This window comes from Magnolia sinica, chromosome 19, assembly GCF_029962835.1.
Source record: "Magnolia sinica isolate HGM2019 chromosome 19, MsV1, whole genome shotgun sequence".
NCBI lineage: Eukaryota > Viridiplantae > Streptophyta > Magnoliopsida > Magnoliales > Magnoliaceae > Magnolia > Magnolia sinica.
In genome coordinates this window covers 58,198,218-58,219,780 of record NC_080591.1, presented here as the reverse complement: position 1 = coordinate 58,219,780, position 21,563 = coordinate 58,198,218, and the positions used below count along the sequence as shown (strand labels likewise).

Here is a 21,563-nt window from a genome sequence, read left to right as displayed (position 1 = left end):
AACAATCTTGACTGTCCATTTTATAGGCTATTCAAGATGGCTAGGATTTCATGATCAGTGCGATTTTCACATGGGGGCCCATGAAGTGTGGGATGGACTTACTGGATAGTTCAGATGAGGTGATTGCACTGCCCACACGTCCCTATTCAACTAGGATAGCTGGATCATTATCCTTTTTCTTGTTATCTGAAAAAAAAAAATCCTATAGTATTACTACCTCTATTTCCTCCTCCAATTTCTGGACAGTGGGAAAACCCCAAAGCAAAGCCCTTCTACAGAGTCTCAAAGCAGAGTGCAAGTCCCTGAGGTGGCCCCATTTTGGTTCCCTTTGCATGCCTTACGAAAAGATCAAAACAAATCAAATTCTTTTCTTTTGGACAAACTCTTAAAACTAATAAGGGACATAGAAAAACTAACAAGTTACTAATTTTACATGGACAATAAAATGGTGAGATCATAGTCACTTTAGAGTTGTGTTGTCACTCTCTTATACCTGACATTTTATTTCAAACTGTTTTGTTAATTTTAGCCATTTCTGTTTTCTCGATAGCATTTAGAATTTTACACAGCTGAAAACATATGAATAGCTCAACTACGAAGGTGGTGTAATTCCAGCCCTGTGATGCTGAACTCTTTCTATTCGGCTTATTTGATCATTGAAAAGTAGCATGCACTACTGTTGTGATTGAAACGCTCTCCACATTGAAAAAAGCAAGGTTCACAAGGAGAAATGAAAACGTCCATTTTTATTTTTTTTCCTCTAAAAACGTCCAGATTAATCAAGAGAAAATGACAAAATGTAACGATGACGTTTCTTACAACTCACACTGTGGAAGTAGCTTCAAATTTCAGTTACATTTCTTTCAATTCAAAACTCAAAGTAGTGCTTTCAGAACTCAGAGCCCAGTCTTTCAATACAAATGCTAGGCAAGAAAACTACAAGAAGAGTACTTCCACTTAGACTATTAATTGCAATTCAATTTGACATATTGATTTAACCTTAGGGCTTGCATCTTCTCATAAGTAATTTCATTTTTTTTTGTCATAAAACTAAAGTAAAATCCTATAACTGAAGTTGATGATTGCTGAATTGGTTAATTCACGCAAAAAAACACAAAAGAAGAAGAAGAAATTATAATAATCTCAGTTGTCAGGGAACGTTCAACCTTCCTATTTGAATTTGTTCTCTTTTACAAACATTTTTCAAGAGAAATTCAGTGACTACTAGCAACGTTTCATATGGAATATTAATATTAGATTTCATTGGTGAAGGAAAGGGTTCAAATTGTCTAACCATATTCATCAAGTGGAGCTTCATCATAGTAGCATGTTGTTACGAACTCGGAAGCGTATCTCCCAAAATTAGTTCCTCCATGATACTATCAGTACAGATGAAAAGATAATATTGTCAGGGAAAAGGATTCCTCTACCTCTATTGATTACAATTGAGTCATTGAGTCTTCGAGAAGTTGTTTCAAAAATTCAGAACAGGTTGTACCATGTAGTAGTTGTTGAGTGTGCCGTTCTTCAAGTAGAAACGAGCGACCGAGTATGCTAGATCTTCAGCTGATCTTTGAGATGGTGGGTCACCAAACGATCTGTACCTGTAATTACCAAACCAATTGATACAGTTAGTCTCTTTAAAAAACAGGCCATCATGTAAAATGGGTCTTCTTGAATTTGAAAAACATCTAGGCTTTGGCTGCAAACTAGACTTTGGTTGCGAATATTTCTTCTTTTTTTTGCAAATACATCTTCTTGACCTAATATTATTGTTAGGGAAAATTTGAAATCCGGTAAGCCACACCTCAATAGGATGCTCCAAGCCTCCAACCCATCAAACATACATGTCACATACAGGCCAATGCTGACTGCCCAAATCATGGGCCCATAGTGTAGATGCACATATCACCAAACTTGCTAATAAGACAGACCATAAACATCCAGTTGATGACAATGAACTCCACAGTTACGAAGGCTAAATTGTCAGCAGTCCAAGTTCTACATATGCTCAAACTGTTGAGATCGTCTAATCATCAAAATTTTCAGAATATTTTGAATCCATGCAATGGTTCACTGTTTAATTTTCCATGATCAGCATGTATTCAATGTGTATGGAGGAAGAGTTTCAGCATTAAAATCGTATCCAGTTTAAAAGATAGCCCCCGGTCCCTTATTGTTGTTTTTTTAGTATTATCATTGGTAATATAATCATTAACAAGGTATCCCGTATCGGTATCGGTTGATGTAACGGTGCCCTCCGATACCGATACAGATACGGGGGTGTAACGGTGATACGGGGGTGTAACGACCCGTAACGGTGCAATTTTTTATTTTTTATTTACCAAAAAATATGAAAAAATATGGATTAAATTCGGAATATTCTAAGCAATCCAAATATGCATTCATTTATAAATTGGAACATGTTTATGGTGGTGTAACAGTCCACTCTTTGGTGAAAAGTTGTATCGGACTGTCTGATTAATTTTTGAACCAGGTAACCTAAATTTGACTACAAAATTCATATATTTAATTTTCTAAATATCTAATTTATATACTTAACAATTTGATATCATTTCTCCCAATAGTTCTTTAAAAAAATGAAATTCTCCCAATAGTTCTTTAAAAAAATGAAATTAAATTCAGGTAGATGGCGTTGCCAATTTGGGGCTGACTTGGAGGACCAATCTATGCCCCAAATTAGCCTCAAATTCATGCAATTTATTGCCATTATCCCACTTATGAATTGGTGGACATTTATTGGATAGTAAATCATGAAAAAAAATCAAAAGGCCCTATTTTAAAAAATAAAAGTCCACAAATTAACAATTAAAACTATTCAAACAATTTGATTTTAGCATTGTGAGTTAGCAATAGCAGTCCATAATTTAATTGGTAAATTTTAAGTTAATATATGTCTCATGTACAATTTTTTAAGGGCCCGAATTAGGCGGGACTCGGATTGTGAAGTGTAGCACACGTGTCAAAGTTTTTTGGGCCCCACCTATGATGAATGTGTTATATCCACACCGTCCATCCATTTTGCCAAATAATTTTAGGGCGTGAGCCCAAAAATGAGGCACATCCAAAGCTCAGGTGGACTACACCATAAGAAACAATAATAATTAAACGTTCACCATTAAAAATTTATTGGGGGCTACAAAAGTTTTAGATCAAGCTAACATATGTGTTTTCCCTCCGTCCTCGTCAGTGTGACCCAATTAATATGTTAGATTGGAAATAAACATTACAGTGGACCCTAAGAAATTTTTAATGGTGAGCATTCTATAACCACAGTTTCGTATGGTGTGGTCCACCTGAGATTTGGATATTACTAATCTTTTGGATCTAACCTAAAATAACGTGGAAAAATGGAGGGACGACATGGATAAAATATATACATCGTGGTGGGGCCCACTCGGGTCTGATCACGAGGTATGTGTTATATCTAAACTGTCCATTCATTTGACGAGCTCGTCTTAAGGCTTGAACAAATTGGATGGAAAATAAACGTTACGGTGGGCCCTACGAATTGTTTAATGGTGAAAATCATTATCTCCGCTACTATTTTTGGTGTGGTCCAGACGATCTTTGGATATAATTTATTTTTTTGGTAGTGCTCTAAAATGATCTCTGAAAATAGATGAACGGTGTAGATATAATAAATACATCACTGTGGAGCCCACGTAACTTTGATCTCCTTTGAACCGTTCATACAACTCGAAGCTCGAGAAGTGTCAGCGCTCGTCTTAGCATGACACGTACCTCCAGCAGCTAGCTAGTGTGTGGTACACCTGCGAAAAAAAAAAAAGGGAGAGAGGGAAACCGAAAAGAAAAAAGAGGGAAAGAAGAGAGAAAAGAAAGAAGAGGGAAAGAAGAGAGAGAGAGAGAGAGAGAGAGAGAGAGAGAGAGAGAGAGGAAGAAGAAGAAGAAGAAGAAGCTAATCAAAAGCCGAAAGACATAAAGAATAATAAATTGGAAGAAGAAGAAAGAAAAAAAAGGTAAGTTTTTTTTTTTTCCTTTTTTTCCTTATTTTTCAAGGCCTGTAACAGCCATTACGGGTCTGTAACGTCCGTTATGGCCCTTAACGGCCGTTACGGTCACAAAATCGGGGGGTGTCCGTTTCGACCCCGTATCGTGTAACGGTGTCGGCCGTTACCGTTATGTATCGTCCGATACGGCCGTATCGTAACGGATACAGGACACCTTGATCATTAATTAATCGAATGGTCCAATGCATTAATTATTTAAGGCTTATTATTAAGAAGTTGTACTTACTGAGCAGTCCAGTTCTCAGTCCATAACACAGGCTTGTAGGGTTTATTAGGGCCAGTGAAAGTATCTCTGCAATTCCTTCCATTGCAAGCATTGATCTTTAATTAAAACAGAGAAAAAGAGAGAAAAGCATCTTTAATCCTTCATTACCTCTGATGTGAACTGCTCATTTCTTGCGGGATAGATGGATGGAATATGTAAGCGTACTAACCACTGGATCAGGAGCATCCTTTTGCTTGCACATAACCCATGGCACAACTGTCCCTAGCGCCACCCACTAAACATAGGATGCTCCCTTATCTTTAAAGGCAATCTGGATTGTGTTGTATTCATTTTCTATCTAAACTCGACATAGAGTAAAATCCAATTAACAAGATTAAACAAGGCCCACCAAAATTGGATTTGGAGAATTGTTTATCTTACTAAAAGAAACAAACCTGCGACAGGACGATAGGACCACCCTGAGATTCGTACAACTTCTCTTCCTTCACCATTTTCACAATCATCTTTGTGAATTTCTTCACTTCATGCTGCAGATCCAAAAATTCAGTGAAATGTGAGATTATTGGTGCATATAAGCTAATACATTAGCATTTTCATACTGCAGATCCAAAAATTCAGTGAAATTCGGGGATCCTTTGGTAGGTTTCTTCCATTCCTCTTCTAATCATCCCATTGAAGGCAGTATCTACTATAGCGTATACATGTGGACTATCCATAAGTTTCTGTCTATAGGCTATAACAAAATCATTTCTATAAAGAGACACCTCTTTAAAGGGAATGATTGCAACCAAAACAAGCCCTGCTTTGGTCTACAGAAAGATAAATGGGAAAGGAAGTCAATAAAGGCAATGGAGGTGGAACCAACATCACATTAAGCAGAAAATAAAAATAAAAAATCAAGAATGATGCTCACATAAATCTTTTCATGACAATATCTGTACTGAAGTTTGTAGAGAACTGAGGGCTAATTCAGGTAACTATGCTTAATAAGATCATCGACACCCTCAAGGATATCTGGATTTGCAGGTAATAGCTTTTCACTGGATACTGTCACCTCCTGCTTGTAAAATCAGGTTATAGTTAATCCAGCCAGCTTAAGGCACTCGATAGTTGTTGCTTAAAAGAAACCCAGAAGTGATTTACTCACTTCCCCATATGAAAGCGAAATAACAGTATCCACCCCTGAAATTGATTATATCCTTCCCATCTTCCATTGCCCATTTGGAAGCCGACGCCAAACACAGTTTCTGGAAGAAAGAAAAATGTTAAGACTTGAGATCATGCTATAAGGCAACTGCAAGACAGGGAAATAATTTTTTGAAAGATAAGACATAGGGAGATATTGTCAACTTCAAAGCGCCAGTCATTGCACCCAACTACATCTAGTAGCATAGAATAACAATCGTTACTATTTATAATCACATCCTCATGCTAACCAACATAACTAAGCTTAAGCAATTGTTAAACAGATCAAAAGAAATAAATAATGTTGGGGACAACAACGAGATCTGTAGTGCTAGAGATCAAAGGATGTCAGCAAGTGCTTCTTCATTCCTAAAAGAACGTTGGCCTCAAGACAATCGATGCAGCAAAAAAGATAATGCAGCTCATTCCACCACAACAGCATATCCATGCATTTTATCAAATACCCAAAAGTCAAAACTAGCAATGCAACTCTGAAAACAGGAACTCATAAGAAAAGGTAAAACATACACAACCTGTAATCATTTTAAGACGTGAGACATGAAACTGAAGCATATCCAAATCTTAGGTAGACCACAACACAGGAAACAGTAGTGATTGACCATTAAAAACTTCTTGTGGGCCACAGAAGTTTCAGATCAAGCTGATATTTATCCCAGTCTTTTTTATCTTATCAACCGTTTGAATGTAAATAAACATTACAGTGAGCCCTCAAAGTTTTTAACGGTAGGCGTTCAATCACAGCTGTTTCATATGGAGTGGTCCACCTGATATTTGGATCTGCTTCAATTTTGGGGCCACCTGATAAACATCATGGATGTACACCACATAGATCGAAGTGGGCTGGCGGATAAACACCGTGACATCCGAGCAATGCCTCAGGTGGATTCCACAGTCCACACTGCACATCACGTGGTCTGAAAAATCAGGCCATTCCACTTGCCAGGGAGGTCACACGTCCAGGTTGAATGTGGACCATCAACAATCCTCTTCTCAAACCATCGTCAGACATCTTATCATCCACACAAACATAAAATAGGGATTTGCAAATTTATGACTCACCTTAGCATGAGATATGATGATCTCTAATCACTGAGAATGTGCATTCGAAAGAACGGCGCTCGAAAGATTCACAGCTTCTGGATGAACGGTCTGAATCATCACGCCACCGCAAGGCAGAAGGTCGCTCGGAAGATGAAGAGAGTGCTCAAAAGCGGGAACGGAGAGGAAGAAAAGGCGGTCGAAAGAGGGATTTGGAAATTCCTCTTCTGAAACGGGATAAGAGTTACACTCTATTCACAGCCGTACAATTAAGGGTCCATTTATTGAATGTTTAAGATAATATTACATAAGAAAATTATAAATATAAACCATCTACAACAATACCCATTATTCGGATGGTCCTGATAGCCATATATCAAACCCATGTTTTATATGAACGAGTCACCACCATTTTACATAAATCGTAAAACTCACACCCATTCACTGTGACAACGGTGGCTTGTGCTTTGGATCTGGTAGGGCTCTACGGGCCCCATAATGATGTTTGTTTTTAATCCACACCGTAAATCCATTTCTAAACAATATTTTAAGGTTGATACCAAAAAATCATCTTGAAATAAATCTCGGATGAACAACACCACGAGAAAACAGTAGCGATTGGACGTCCACCCTTAGAAATCAACACTTTCGCTACGGATTGTGGTAATTCAGCTACGGGTTTTAGGCGTTGAAATTCCGACGGTTAATAGCCGTAGCGAAAACAGACACATGTCCGTCGGCTATGCTCCAAGTTTTGGTACTCTTTCGTGTTTTTTCCTGCAAAGGTTTTTCCTGTAAATCATTGTGTTCTCTGTGCATACTCGAAATTTCTATCTCTATGCTTGTTTAATTCATAGCTATGTCATGTCTGAGTAACGCTTCCACACCCAACATTATTTCTTACGATATAGCCCACCTAATTCATGGGATCTCACTCGAAGTACTCAGATGAGACAAGCTCTGTTATTTATCACAAACCAAGATGTCCAAAAGATAGGTCACCCAAATGGTTTTGCATATGAACACTCACTTGCAGTACATCGAATTAATAAGACATGCTTGGTAAAGACGGTGTACATGATCAAGTGAATTGGATTGAGTATATGCCTCACATATCCAAGAGTTGATGTGATCCCCTCAATGCAAGAACCTACATCCGTGGACACCCACATTCTTATGTAGACAAAGGCACTAGTAGCTCCATGGTGGAGCCTTTAGATATTCCTCTAAGTTTAAGGTCATTTCTGAACGAATTAAAAAAATAAATAAATAAATAAATTGACCCGGATATTTACCTGATGAATTGCCTCCCATGAGGGACATCCAACAATACATAAGCCTTGCACCTGGGGCTAATTTACCCAACCGCCTTTATTTTTGGATGAGTCAGAAAGAATGTCAAATCTTGAAGGCACAAGTGAAAGAACTAATCCATACTAGTCAAGTCAAGGATAGCATGAGTACATGTATTCTTTCAACTCAAGAGCCTAATGCAAATTATAAGAATGATGCTAATAAATATCGGTGCTAGAAATTATTTGAGTACCACGAGCGAAGTCCATTGAATAACTCGAGGACGAGTTTTTTCCAAGTGGAGGGGTCTGATGTAGGACGTGGCATCGATAAACTCCTAGCATGGTTGGACCAAAAGAAGTTGAACCGTAAATTAGCCATAACTTTTGATCCGGGTATCGTTACGGGGTGCACTTGACCGAGTATTATAAACTGAATCAGCACGAGAACTCGAAGATGACTTCTTTTGAAGTGGAGGGGACTGATGTAGAACGGATCAAAAAAACTTTCATGTCTAAGATGGTCTAGAGAAGGCCCAATCAAAGGCAAAGGTGATCTAGACCATCAGAACTTTAAAACAGGCATATCTCGCAAATCAGAATAAGTTATTCAACGTGCCATATATGATTTTGGGGTAGGAAAAGCTACTTTACGCAACCAAACTGGAACAGCAGGGTTACCCATGCCGAATTTGCAAGATTTCATCAATCCCCTTTGAGGTTTAGGAATTGTGTTCAACATGAAAGGTGCTTAGAAAATTTAGGAGAATACAGTGGTTAAGACAAATAATACAATTATTATAAATAGTAAATTTACTATATATATATATATAGTAAGTTATGAATTTTAAGGAGTTTGAGTTGGAGTTTGATTATGAAACTTCTTCTAAGGTTTGGTATCCCTATTTAAAGGGTAGTAAATTCGTTTTCATTATCACATTGATGAATCACCTCATCACGTTCATCCCAGCATCAAACTCGTTGCCAATTCTCCGAAATTTAGGATATTTTAGAACCATAAAAGATTAACTCTCCCTTGTAATCTAACCCATGCGGTCTTTTATATATAAGATAGAGTCATCATCACCATGCAAACAGTATGTCCCACCATGAAGTTCACATGGTGTAAAATATAAAAAATAAAAATAAACAGACCAGCCCTCTCATCAATCGGGCTATAACATCAAAATCAATGGACAATCAGAGACCGACACAATACATGGCTGTTTCCATTCTAATGAGAGGATGTTCTTAGAATTTTTAGACGTGTAATCTTCGTAGTAGGGTGCACAATGTGCATGATACTGATGTCCTACTACCGTAATAATCTACAACACCTGCTTCACACAGCAGGTAAAACACCCTTCCTCTGATCGTATATCTAAAATCCACTCCATCCATCAGGTTTTCTCTTTGATGTTAGGCCTTTGGGAGAAACTCATTTACATCCATGACTTAAGTGATCCACATCAGAGGAAACTATATATGGGAATGTGATGCCAACCTTACATTTGGGAGGGGGAAGACCATGGTGTGTCCTTCATCAAACCCATTAATTACGTGTAACTAGGACTCACCTGACCCATGGATCAATCTGATTCATGGGCCAGGGCATCAATAAACGTGTGCGAGCTCGTGGGAACTTCTCATGAGGTCGACCTCATCACGCATCACTGTGGGGCCCACACAGCTGGACCTCATAGGAAGTTCCCATAAGCTCTCTCTCTCTCCCACACAGCTGGACCTCATAGGAAGTTCCCATAAGCTCTCTCTCTCTCTCTCTCTCTCTCTCTCTCTCTCTCTCTCTCTCTCTCTATATATATATATATATATATATATATATATATATATATATATCCTCAATTTGTTGTCTTTTATATATAAGCTGGAGCCTCTTCATGGGCCTAAAATGTATGCCCAAACCCGCAACAAATAATCAGCTCAATTTGTTGTCTCTTATATATAGGCTGGAGCCTCTTCAAGGGCCTAAAATGTATGCCCAAACCCGCAACAAATAATCAGCCCAAAAGCCAGCCTATGTATTGACAGTCACAGGTTCCTCTGAACAGGTCGGTCGCACATCCAGTACGTCCATCATGTGCGCCCTCTCATTTTCTCCAAAGCTTAGCATGATCCAAAACTCAGGTTGGCCACACCGTGCAAAATCTTACTTGAAACCTCTAATACGATGTGGCCCATTTGAGTTTTAGAGTGCCCTGATTTTAGATACCTAGTCATGCCGGTGGGACCCATCCACTGAATGGATTAGATGGCTTATAAAAAGTCATCCCCAGACTCTGCAGGAAGGTTTTAATGGTGGGCACCCTCACCCCAAGTGTCCTTGTTGTGTGAACAACGTTGGTTTTGCATCAGGCTGATTTTTGGTACGTAGCAGATATAGATGGATTGGATGTGATCTCTACAACATAGTGCGCCCCACACACTAGATTGTAGAATAAGCTTATTACATGTAGTTGCATAGAACCAAGAGAAAATGATAGAGTATGTCAAATTACGGTTAGTCCAAACGATTACCACGGTCCACTACAACATGTAAGGGATCTGCTCGGTCCATCAGGTTCTATCCTCAATTACAGGATCTGGGGCAGACAGTCAGCGACATGCATGAGCTTGGTTCGCCCATGTGTTTGTCAATCCTCAATCAGGACTCCTCACAAGTTTCAGATTTAAACTCAAACTCATGTAACTTACTATAAATACTAAACTTACTATTTATAGATGGTCATGAATCCTACTAGACTTCATGGTTTTCAGCCAAAAATAGTAAGTGTCCTATTTGGCTTCACCATGTTACACAACTCCTAAAATTAACTTACCAAAATTTAAAGAGTTATAATCATGATCTGACAGAATCTCAATTTGCGTTGGAAACCTGACATAGCGGGGTTGGGCAGCTAAAGTAGCTTCTCCTACCCAGAATTGGGGTTGAGTAGCTAAAGTAGCTTCTCCTACCGAGAATCATATATTGGAAGTCAAATAGCTCATTCTGGTTTTGTGAGATATGTCTGTTTTATGGTTTTGACTGTCTGAATCACTTCGACCTCCAATCAGGCATTTTCTGGTCCATCTTGAACATGAAAGTGTCCGCGACCCACTCTACATCATACCATGGTGTATATCTTCATCGAACCTTGTTTAACTCACCGGGATAAAGCGAAAATACAAAAATCAGCCTCATCTAAATATAACGTGGGCCACAACATCTGAACTTAGAGGTTTTAGGATCGCTGGGGTGTTTTCATCTAAAACAGTTGTAGACAATTCGGTCTAACCAACTAAAATGCCATTCAACTTAGAAATTCTTCTCTTTCAATTTTCAATAAATAATAACAATAAGTTACATAATTTTATTAATTACATCTCTTCTCTTCCAATTGCTATTAATTGTTGTGGGTCCACGCTAAATTGGATGAAATGTTTAGAAATGAAGAACCAATCCCATCTGTCAAAGTTTGCCTAAAAGAGAAGATCTTAGAAGTTGATTTCTCAACAAATGAACATTTCTCTTTCCATAAAGAGGGAAGATCCTTTGGTGATGAAAACGTCCTTAAATAAGCTCCACTGTTTCTTCGAAACATCAATGGCTCAGGCCTGCATTCTAGACATGGTCTTGTATATGGGTGATTGCTTACCTCCAAGTGCAGAGGTTCGTAAGTAATATCCTGTGAATACAGGGTCGATCCCATAGGGAGATGAATTGTGAGAATGAGAAAATCAAATGCAAAATTAATTAAGTAATGTAAACTAAATAAATGAAATGATTTTGAAGGTTTTGAATATATGAAATTTAATTAATTTGAAAACAATACCCAAGCTGCTTCAAAGTTCTATACATAGGTTAATATTTTGAAATCATGATGACTTGGATAACACAACTAGGATCTAAGCATTATGGTCGGCTTAATCGGAAAATAAAATAATTTAAACATTTTAAATAAATGATATAAAAGATTAGAAAATCATGGATTTGCACCATTGATATATATATATATATATATATATATATATATATATATATATATATATATATATATATTCTTAAGCGCGATAATTTTAAGAATTCAATATCAATGAGATAATGAATATCAAAGAAATATAACATGTTGAGAACCTCTCCTATCTAGGAAATCTAATTGATCCAGGGTAAGCCTATCTATCAATGTGGATCTCATATGATGAAAACATATGAATCTCACACTATGATAAAAAACTAAACTTAAACAATAAATAACATGCATACACCATTCTTCTCATCATTAAAATAATCAATTACCATAACTATGAGAACATTAAACCAATATGCTTCCCTTTTAGCTTGGGCTAAAGGGAACTTAGAAAAACATGACTAGAATAGAGAAAGAAAGCAACAAGAAATAAATAAATGCAAATAGAAAAGATCTAAAAGAAAAAAAATATATAAAATTTTAATAAAATTGAAAACCCTAAACCTTACTCTTGAATGCTTTGAATGATGCTTAAGAATGCCCTGGGAAGCCCTATTTATAAGTGGGGAACTCTAACTTTCGTACGAAGTTGAAAAACTTTAGAAACCGCCTCAAATTTACGCAGTTTTCTAAAATAGAGTTCACACTGCATAATTTGTTAAAATAGACTTTACGCTGCGTAGTTTTCCAAAATAAACTTAAGAGTTTCAAAATACACTTTTTCAGGACGATTTCAGGATTCTTCACTTTAAATCTTCGATTCTCTTCATTCCTCACTTGGTTTTCTTAGATCTTTGGCATGTGAATTCTCCAATCTTGGTCTCCTAAGATCCATCCCTTGCCTTGGTGATTCTTGAGCATCAAATCCATGCTTTTAGTACCCTTTTTCAATTCAAGCTCTTAAATTCACCTTGCAATATATACATGCGTAAAATAAAATATTAAGCTGATTCATGTTCATAAAACCAAGATATAAATGAAGAAAATTATGCAATATTTGAGTCTCAGCAATGGGCGTTAATCCAAGGCTCATTGATTCATCACATCGAATAATATTACCAATATGGCAGAAAAGGACAGTGAAAGAGGAATGAAGATGTTGTATGTCGTAGGGGAGGTTGAGGTGTTGACATTGACGGTAAGAAGAAGAAGAAAAGGAAGAAGAGGATTAAATGCTAGCTTGGGCATTGAGAGAATCAATCCATTTGTATAAGCAGAGATGAGATGTCGTCCCGGCTTCAAAATCCATCAAGTGTGCCACCTACCGTGATAAATTTTCTATGGGGAAGAGGATCTCACATATTCCATGCTCACATATTTATCTTTGATGGAAGGTTGAATATGTTTCAATCATATGGCCTCATTCTGTGTGCTAGCCATGGTCTCAACATAGTGGAGGTTGCTAGTGACTCCATGTCGGTGATTTCTACTCTCTCCCTAGGCACAAAGCTCTCATGGACCATGTGGTATTGGCTAACCAGGATCAAGGCTCTCATCATATTCGCTTTTCCCACTGCCCTAGGGAGGCCTACTTCCCAGCTGATGAGCTCGCGCAATTAGAGAGCGTGAGGCACAAGGATCTCCTTTTCCAGGGTTTGGAAGACCTCCCCGCCAAGATTTGTGGGCTGATCTTCCTTGATAGAGCGAGTTAGGGCAGTCTTCGTATCACTAAGCCTAGCTTTGGTATTCATGTATATGATAGGCGTGGTCCGATTCCTTTTTGCTGGGACCTACCCAAATGGCTGTAACTCCAATGCATCTATATAAAATTCAGTCTTCTTCTTCTTCTTCTTCTTCTTCTTCTTCTTCTTATTATTATTATTATTATTATTATTTAGTCGTACTCAGTGAGTTTGTTGGCATTGCATGCTCTCAAATGCCCCTATTCTGGTGTTGGTGGTACAACAGGTGTCTGCGACAGTGCGAACTTTAAGTCTCCTATGTTTATCTCCTGATATGAGGGAGTTTGCCTCGTGCATGTAGGCTGCCTTTGTTTCCTGTTTCGAATAGCCGGGTGCTGGTGTAGATGATCTGCTGCTGGTGTTCGTGTTCTAAGTTATCGAGTACTTGTTGGTTGCTTAGGCACTCCTGGTTCCTATGCAGTATAATACTATGATATGCTTTCTGCTCCATGCAATGTGTATGAGGATTGGGAGTTCAGGGTTGGTGATGGAGGTGAATAGAGTCCTGGCCATGATTCAATGTGTATGATGATGAGGGGTGCAGGGTTTGTGTTTCCATAGCTATATATGTTGCAGGTCCGAGGCTATTTTGTGATATTTTAGGTTTGGGGGCTAGCCAAGAGCCTCCTTAGGGCTTGTTTGGGGTGCAAATTAAAGTATATTGAATTGCATTAGGTGGAATTAACATCATCATTGCTTAATGATTGCATGTCGGGAAATACCGTTGTATTTTGATCATCCAATCTTATGTTTGGGATCAAATTATTCTTTTGAGAAAAAACAACATATTAAGTGAAACCTGTGTTTGGACAACCATGGAATCGTAATCAATGGACCAAATTTTACAACTAAAGCTGCTCGCCTTTGATTTTTGGAACCGGAACCGGTGCACTCTATAACCGGACCAAACTAGACTGTTTGGTCATTTCCGGTCCAGTGCACTCTAGAACCATTTGGTCACGTTCCATGGTTTTACAAGTTCGATGTGCACTCCTATCCAAGAGGAGTCCAGAGAGTTCAGTGGATTTGGAGAACTTATCCCTCGAGGAATACCGTCGACCTCATCACGTCCCTCCCAGTGCCAAAATTTTATATACTTGCAGTTGGCTTATAAGGGAATTTTTTTGGATCCACGGCTTCTCATATTTTAAAATATTAGTGTTTCAAAATTTTCTGTTGGGCCAGGCTGTGGTAATGGGTGCATGCACATGCGTGGTTGTGTCTTTTAATGCAATTTTGAAGGGTTGCACCCCTTCTCCTTTTGTTTTGAAAAGTTGTTTCCTTCACTTTACAGATTTTAATGCAAGTTTGAAGGGTTGCACCCCTTCTCATATTGTTTTGAAAAGTTGTTCCTTCACTTGTACAGTTATCTGTAATGCCATAATTGTTCTTACACTATGTGGAATGAGGAATGCTTTCAAAAAGATACTAAATGACCCTAGACATTTGAGTGCATGCCACTAGCAGCAACAATATTCACTGCAAGCCTTAAAGTGGGCCAACGTTGAGCAATATTGGTCCACAATCCCATAATCAATGGATCGATCTGAGCATGAGCAAGCAATCTACATCAAAAAAAAAAAAAAAAAAAAAAGACAGAAAGAAAAAGCAATCTACATCAGTGATTTAGATCCCCTATATACCCTAACAGACCCTAAAATATTGTATCACTATTGTAATCCATGTCCGAAAATTCCAATCCAAACTACAAAGAAATTCGGATCCTCTATTTGCTACAAATTGTAATTCTAAAATTTACAAAGACTAATTGTCCATTAAAAAATAAACAATAAATAAATAAATCAATATTTCAAATTTCTTCTGACTGTTTAGGCATCTCAAACTGGCAAAGCGGACAGACATGGTTCATCTCCAACCATCGAATTATACATTCACCATCAAATGTATGTGAGCACGGCATACGTATGACCTCCATCCCTGTAGAGAACTCATTCAGAGAAATTGTACACTTGATTTCTTTGTTATCTCCTTTGTTGAATGTCATCATCTCCAATGCTTCGAGTGAAGATCGCGATGCTGGGACTCCACCAGCCCTCCTCTGATAAGCCAAATCAACTGATTCTCTAAAGAGATACGCTAGTGTTTCTTCTTCATCCTCTTCATCTTCTTCTTGAATCACATTTAAAACCTTAAACTCAGTAACAACATGTATCATCTTCTTTCCAACTTCATGGGCTTTCTTTGTAATGTCAGTAATCTTCAAGGCCACTGAGTAGGGTCCCCAGATATCACAATAGTGAAAAATCATCAACTATTGTTAAAAAATAACGAGCACCAGAATGAGATGGAACTGAGTAGGGTCCCCAGATATCACAATGAATTAAATTAAAAATACCGATAGTAGAAATAGAACTGGAAGAGAAAGGTAGACGAGTCTGTTTTGCTAGAGGACAAACATCACAATGAAATTGTTTAGAAAAAACAACAAAAGGTAAAGTGGTTGATAAAGTGTGGATGCGAGCTTGTGAGGGATGGCCCAGGCGCCGATGCCATAACTGTGGAGAAGAAGGAGAAGATGTGGATAGAGCAGTGGAAGAAGCTTGTGGAAGAAAATGGTAGAGACCACCTTGCTCCTTACCCAGTCAATCGTCATCTTCGTAGCTAGGTCCTGAAAAAGGCAAAAGTCAACAAAAAAAGGTAATGAAACAGTTTAATGAATGAGTTAATTAACTAACGGATAGAAGATTAAAATGAAAAGATGAAACACAGAGTGCATCAGTAAGGGAAATGGATGGGGTGAGAGGAACAGTCCCCATATGAGTAACAGGGGCAAGATGACCATTAGGTAATATAATGGGGGGGAAAGATGGTGGATTGGGAGGAAGAATGAAATAAAGATGGAGAATGAAATATATGGGTTGTGGCACCAGTGTCGATAATCCATGTGAAAGGAGAGGAGGAAGCAGAGAGACAAGATGAATTACTTGCAAGATGTGCCTCAGGCAGTATTGTACCTTTATTTGAATAGAAATAAAAGCTGTTGATACTGCTCTGGAGTAAGAGATGGAGTGGATGGGGCAGAAGTGGTAGCACTTGTATTGTCACGAGATGGTGCTCTGATTGGTCTTGATGGAGTGGAGCCATGTAAATGATGGTCAGGTGGATATCCATGAAGGGCATGACATCTGTCTTTTATGTGACAAATCCAGCCACAATGATCACATGTGAGATTGGGTCGACGTTTGCCGTAGTTGTCTTTGTAGGAGTTACATCTAGGATTGTGACTAAGAACCATATGAGATGGAGGATTGGCAATGACCAGTGTCATGGTAGCATCAGAAGGCTGAGGAGACGTAGCGACTTTACGTTGTTTCTCTTCTTGGAGTAATAAGGAATATGCTTTATTAATCATCGGGAGAGGATTCATAAGAAGTAGTTGTCCTCGTATAGCGGAATAACTTTCATTAAATCCCATAAGGAATTGCATGAGACATTCATTCTGTTGATGAGAAGCGAGATCTTTGGATGCACCACAAGTACACGTGGGAAGTGTAAAGAAAGAAGATAATTCATCCCAGTATGAATTCAACTGAGAAAAATATAAAGCAATGGTGGACTGATTTTGTGTATGAGAGCAGATGGAACGTTAGAGCTGGAATATACGTGGACCATTGCTTTGAGCAAAGCGGTGATCACGTAGATCAATCCAAATATCATGAGCGTTATCAGTGTAAACGACACTATTGGATAACTCCTTTGTGAGGGCATTGAGAACCCAAGAGAGAACCATATGATTGCATCGAGTCTAAGAGGTAAAATCAGGTGAAGTAGTAAGTGGTCGTGGGTAGGAACCATCAACGAAGCACAATTTTTTTTCGCGCTAAGAGCGACAATCATAGCACGACTCCAAGTGGTATAGTTATAATCTCCATTAAGTTGTTGAGAAACAAACACAATACCTGGCTAATCCGAATGATAATGGTAGAGTGGATTGGAAGAATCCCGTAATGCAAGAGTAGTGCTTATAGTAGACTCAGGAGACTTTGAAGTAGCCATGTTGTTGTTGTCTTGGATTCTAGTGGTCACAGCAGAGGATGAGAACCGTCGTGCTAATGGGGTTGGTGGGAGTAAAGATGGATTGAGGAAGATTATACACTGAAGATCAGTGTATACTCTGATCTGTCAAGAGATCCTGACCGTTCAAAATTTGGATGAACGGCCCTGATCAAACTTGGCTCTAATACCATAATACGTTTGGAATTTCTATGTGTATTGTATTAGAGGAAAGACACCCTCTTTATAGTATGATTATAACCTATTGATATAGGCAATATGCATAGCTGTAAGAAAGATCCTAGGTGCTAAATATATAATATCACATAGCTGGAGAGAATATTACATAGGTGGAGATTTACAATCTAATAATCAGCCTGATAAGAAAATTTTGTGGGCCCCACTAAGTTCCAACAGTGGTCGTCAATCACAACTTTTTCTTGTAGTATGGCCAATTAATTTGGGTATTTGATCAGTATAGTTTTTTAGACTCATCCTAACATGTCCCGCCAAAATTGATGGACATAATGGATTTTACACAGGCATCCAGGTGGCCCCATGGAGCTTTGTTCCGCAGGAAATACATTGGTGCTACAAGAAACTCGTGATCCAGCCGCTTAGACCAGCGGTAGGTTTCAGATTCGGTAGCAACCCCTCTATTACCGATAACTGGTTACTAGTCGGAGCTGAAAAAGCTCTGTGGGCTAGCTATTATGTTTGTACTTTATCCATGCCGTTCATCCATTTTGGATTACTAGTTTGGGCACGAGCCCAAAACTGAGGTAGATCCAAATCTCAGGTCTGCCTACACTACAGGGAGACAGTGGTGATTGAACACCCACCATTAAAAAGTTCCTGAGGTATGTGTTATATTCAAACCGTCCATCCATTTGGCAAGCTCATCGCAAGGCTTCATAAAGAAAACAAAGATAGATCCAAAGATCAAGTTGACCACACTGCAAAAAACTATGGGATAGAGAGTCTACCATTTAAACCCGTTTGGGGCTAAGAACTTTTGGATCAATATAATATTTGTTTTATCTCTTCATATAGGTCCACGTGACCTTATGAGCAGATTGGATGGAAAATAAATATTACGGTGGGTCCTGCGAATGTTTTAAGGGTGAGAATCATTGTCCCTACTTCTATTAGTAGTGTGGGCCGCTTAAGTTGTGGATGTGACTCATTTTTGTGCATGCTTTAAAATGATCTCATCAAATGGATGAACAATTGGATATAATAAATATATCATTGTGGTGGCATGACATGTACCCACACCAGCAAGGTCGATGGTGGCTGATACATCAGCCAATCCGCATCCCCTAAAGGGAAAATACAAATATCAGCTTGATCCAAAACTGGGCTCAAGGAAGGTTTTAATGGTGACCGTTCAATCACCACTTTTTCCTACGGTGTGGTCCACCTGAGATTTTGATATACTTCAGTTTTGGTTTAATAATACAAAATGAAATGGAAAAATGGATGGCATGGATAAAACACATACATCATTGTGAAGCCCACCACACCGACCAGTACCGTAAGCTCACACGGTGGAGCTCTCAAGAGACATGGTCTATGGGTTTTATCCACACCGTCTATCCCTCTTCCATATAATTTTAGGATACAAGCCCAAACATATATAAGACTGTTCCAAGGCTCAGGTGGACCACACAAAGTGGATTAATCTGGTATTTTTGTGTTACGTTCATTCAGGTCCACGTGACCTTGCGGATAGGTTGGATGGGAAATAAACATGACAGTGGCCCTAGCAAGTTTTCAACATGGGCCTCATCATCACGGCTGTTTCCGTGTGTGGTCCAGTTGAACCTTGGATCTACCTCATATTTACCATGACATCATCAAGGCCGTGCCAGGTTCGGTCTGTGCTAAATGTCTCTTATATTCATCCCAAGCCCGTCCTGATTAATAAACGGCCTTAAATATAGGTCATTTCCACGGGCCTTGTATACAGCCCAAAGCCCAACGGACCCAATTTACCTGTGCTATGTGGGACTACCATGACATCTTTCGCCTTATGTTAATTAGGGGACGAGTCTGATATAAGGCAGATCCAAAACACAAGTGAGGAATAGCAAAGAGAATAGTAGGGATCAAGCACTCCTATTGAAACCAGGCCACTATTTAAATTTAAAAGTTATTTTTGGTGGTTCTCATTTATTTTTTATAGGATGGTGGGCCTACACAGGTGAATAAAAAAGTTGAATTAAAAAAAAAAAAGCTAAAAAAACTAAAATCAAATAGAATATCATACATATCGGTAAAAAATTGAGAATACTGATTATAACAAAAAATAATAATAATCAGCTTTCTTGCATGTGCTTTACCGGCGTCTCAAATCGACAGACTGGGCATACGTGTCTTTCCTCCAACCATCGGATTATACATTGAAAAATATGTGAGCACGGCATACGATAATATCCCAACCCCTCCCAAGAATTCATCTTGACATATTACACACTTATACTACCATTAGATTCCAAGTTCATCCCTTCCAATGCTTCAATAGAAGATCTTGATATAGGGACCACCGGGGACCCCGTCAAAATCGTAGCCATTGAATCTGCATCTCCATCATCTTGCACCAACGACGATGTTACTATATTAATCTGCACGCCCACATGTGGTTCCTTACAAGCTTTCATGGCCCGCTCTGCCATACCGCTAGCACCAATGGCCAAGATCTCTGTAGAGGATTTACCGGCCATTGGATGAACATTGAAGTACAACATAATAATTTGGAAACGTATGGTGGATCTATTACATTGGCAGTGTCGATGAAGCTTGTCTTCGAAAATCTGCATTTTCTTAGAAGCCTTTGAATCCTCGATTTTGTATATGTATCCATGGGAGGTGGCCGTGAATCACTGGGACCGCTCGTTCAAGGTGATTTTGATGGCGAGAGAAGGTTCTTTCTTTTCTGCACGGACTTGTTCGATAGAGGCACGCATGCGAACTGAGCAGCGGCTCTGGGCATTGGCGTTAGAGAAGATCGTTTTGGTGTCCTGATGTAATTCAGAGGGCTTATATATTGCAACTTTGGATGCCAATTAAGTGGATAGGATCCACCGACCTGCATGTTGGGCCCACTGTGATACATGTATCTTACATCTACACCGTCCATCCGTTTCATAAGCTTATTTTAGGTTTGATCAGTAGATTCAAAATATTAGGTGGACCACAGCACAAGAAACATTGGTGATTGAACACCTACTATTAATACCTACTGCCACGTAATGTTTATTTTCTATCTGTGCTGTTGATAAGGTTACGCATATCTGGATGAAGTGAAAACACAAATATCAGCTTGAATGGTGTGGTCCATCTGAGGTTTGGATATGTTGTATTTTTTGTATTGTTTCATAAAATGAGCTGAAAAAAAGAATGGACGACATGGATATGAGACAAATACATCAAGGTGGCCTCAGAGCCAGGGTTCCACCGAAACTGCGTCCTGAACTGTCTACCACCCCGTCGCACGTGCTGACGTTACGCGCTTACGAGTTTTAGAAACTTACATCTTTTCCTAATCGTAATATGAGTCTATGATTATGACCAGGGCTGTACATTGAACCGGGTCGAGCCGAGGTGGGCCAAGCTCGGCTTGACTTGTCCATGCTATACTCGAGTTTGAGCTCCCCCTTGAGCTCAACATTGAAGCTTGGCTTGTTTGCCAAAGCTTTCGAATCGAGTTCGAGTCGAGCTAAGTGCACTACAAGAAAAACGGGCAAAGGCTATGGCAAAAAACCGTAGCAAAAGCCCATTTGCTATGGATATGATCTGTAGCACGTCCGTCACTATTGGTGGGGCAACTAAAGGTATAGCTACGGATTATATCCGTAGCAATAGATACCAATAGCTACGGATAATATCTGTAGCAATAGATACCAATAGCTACGGATTATATCAGTAGCAATACCTTTAGTTACCCCACCAATAGCGACGGATGTACTACGGATCATATCCGTAGCAAAAGGGATTTTATCCGTAGCAATAGATACCAATAGCACCAATGATATCCGTAGCAATAGCTACCAATAGCTACGGACAAAATCCGTAGCTATAGTTAC

At 38.9% G+C, this 21,563-nt stretch overlaps 1 pseudogene; it reads right to left on the bottom strand.

Annotated features, from left to right (window-relative positions):
- Positions 1-63: 63 nt before the first annotated feature.
- Positions 64-20,201, bottom strand: LOC131234632 (uncharacterized; annotated as a pseudogene).
- Between the last annotated feature and the right edge of the window lie 1,362 nt (positions 20,202-21,563).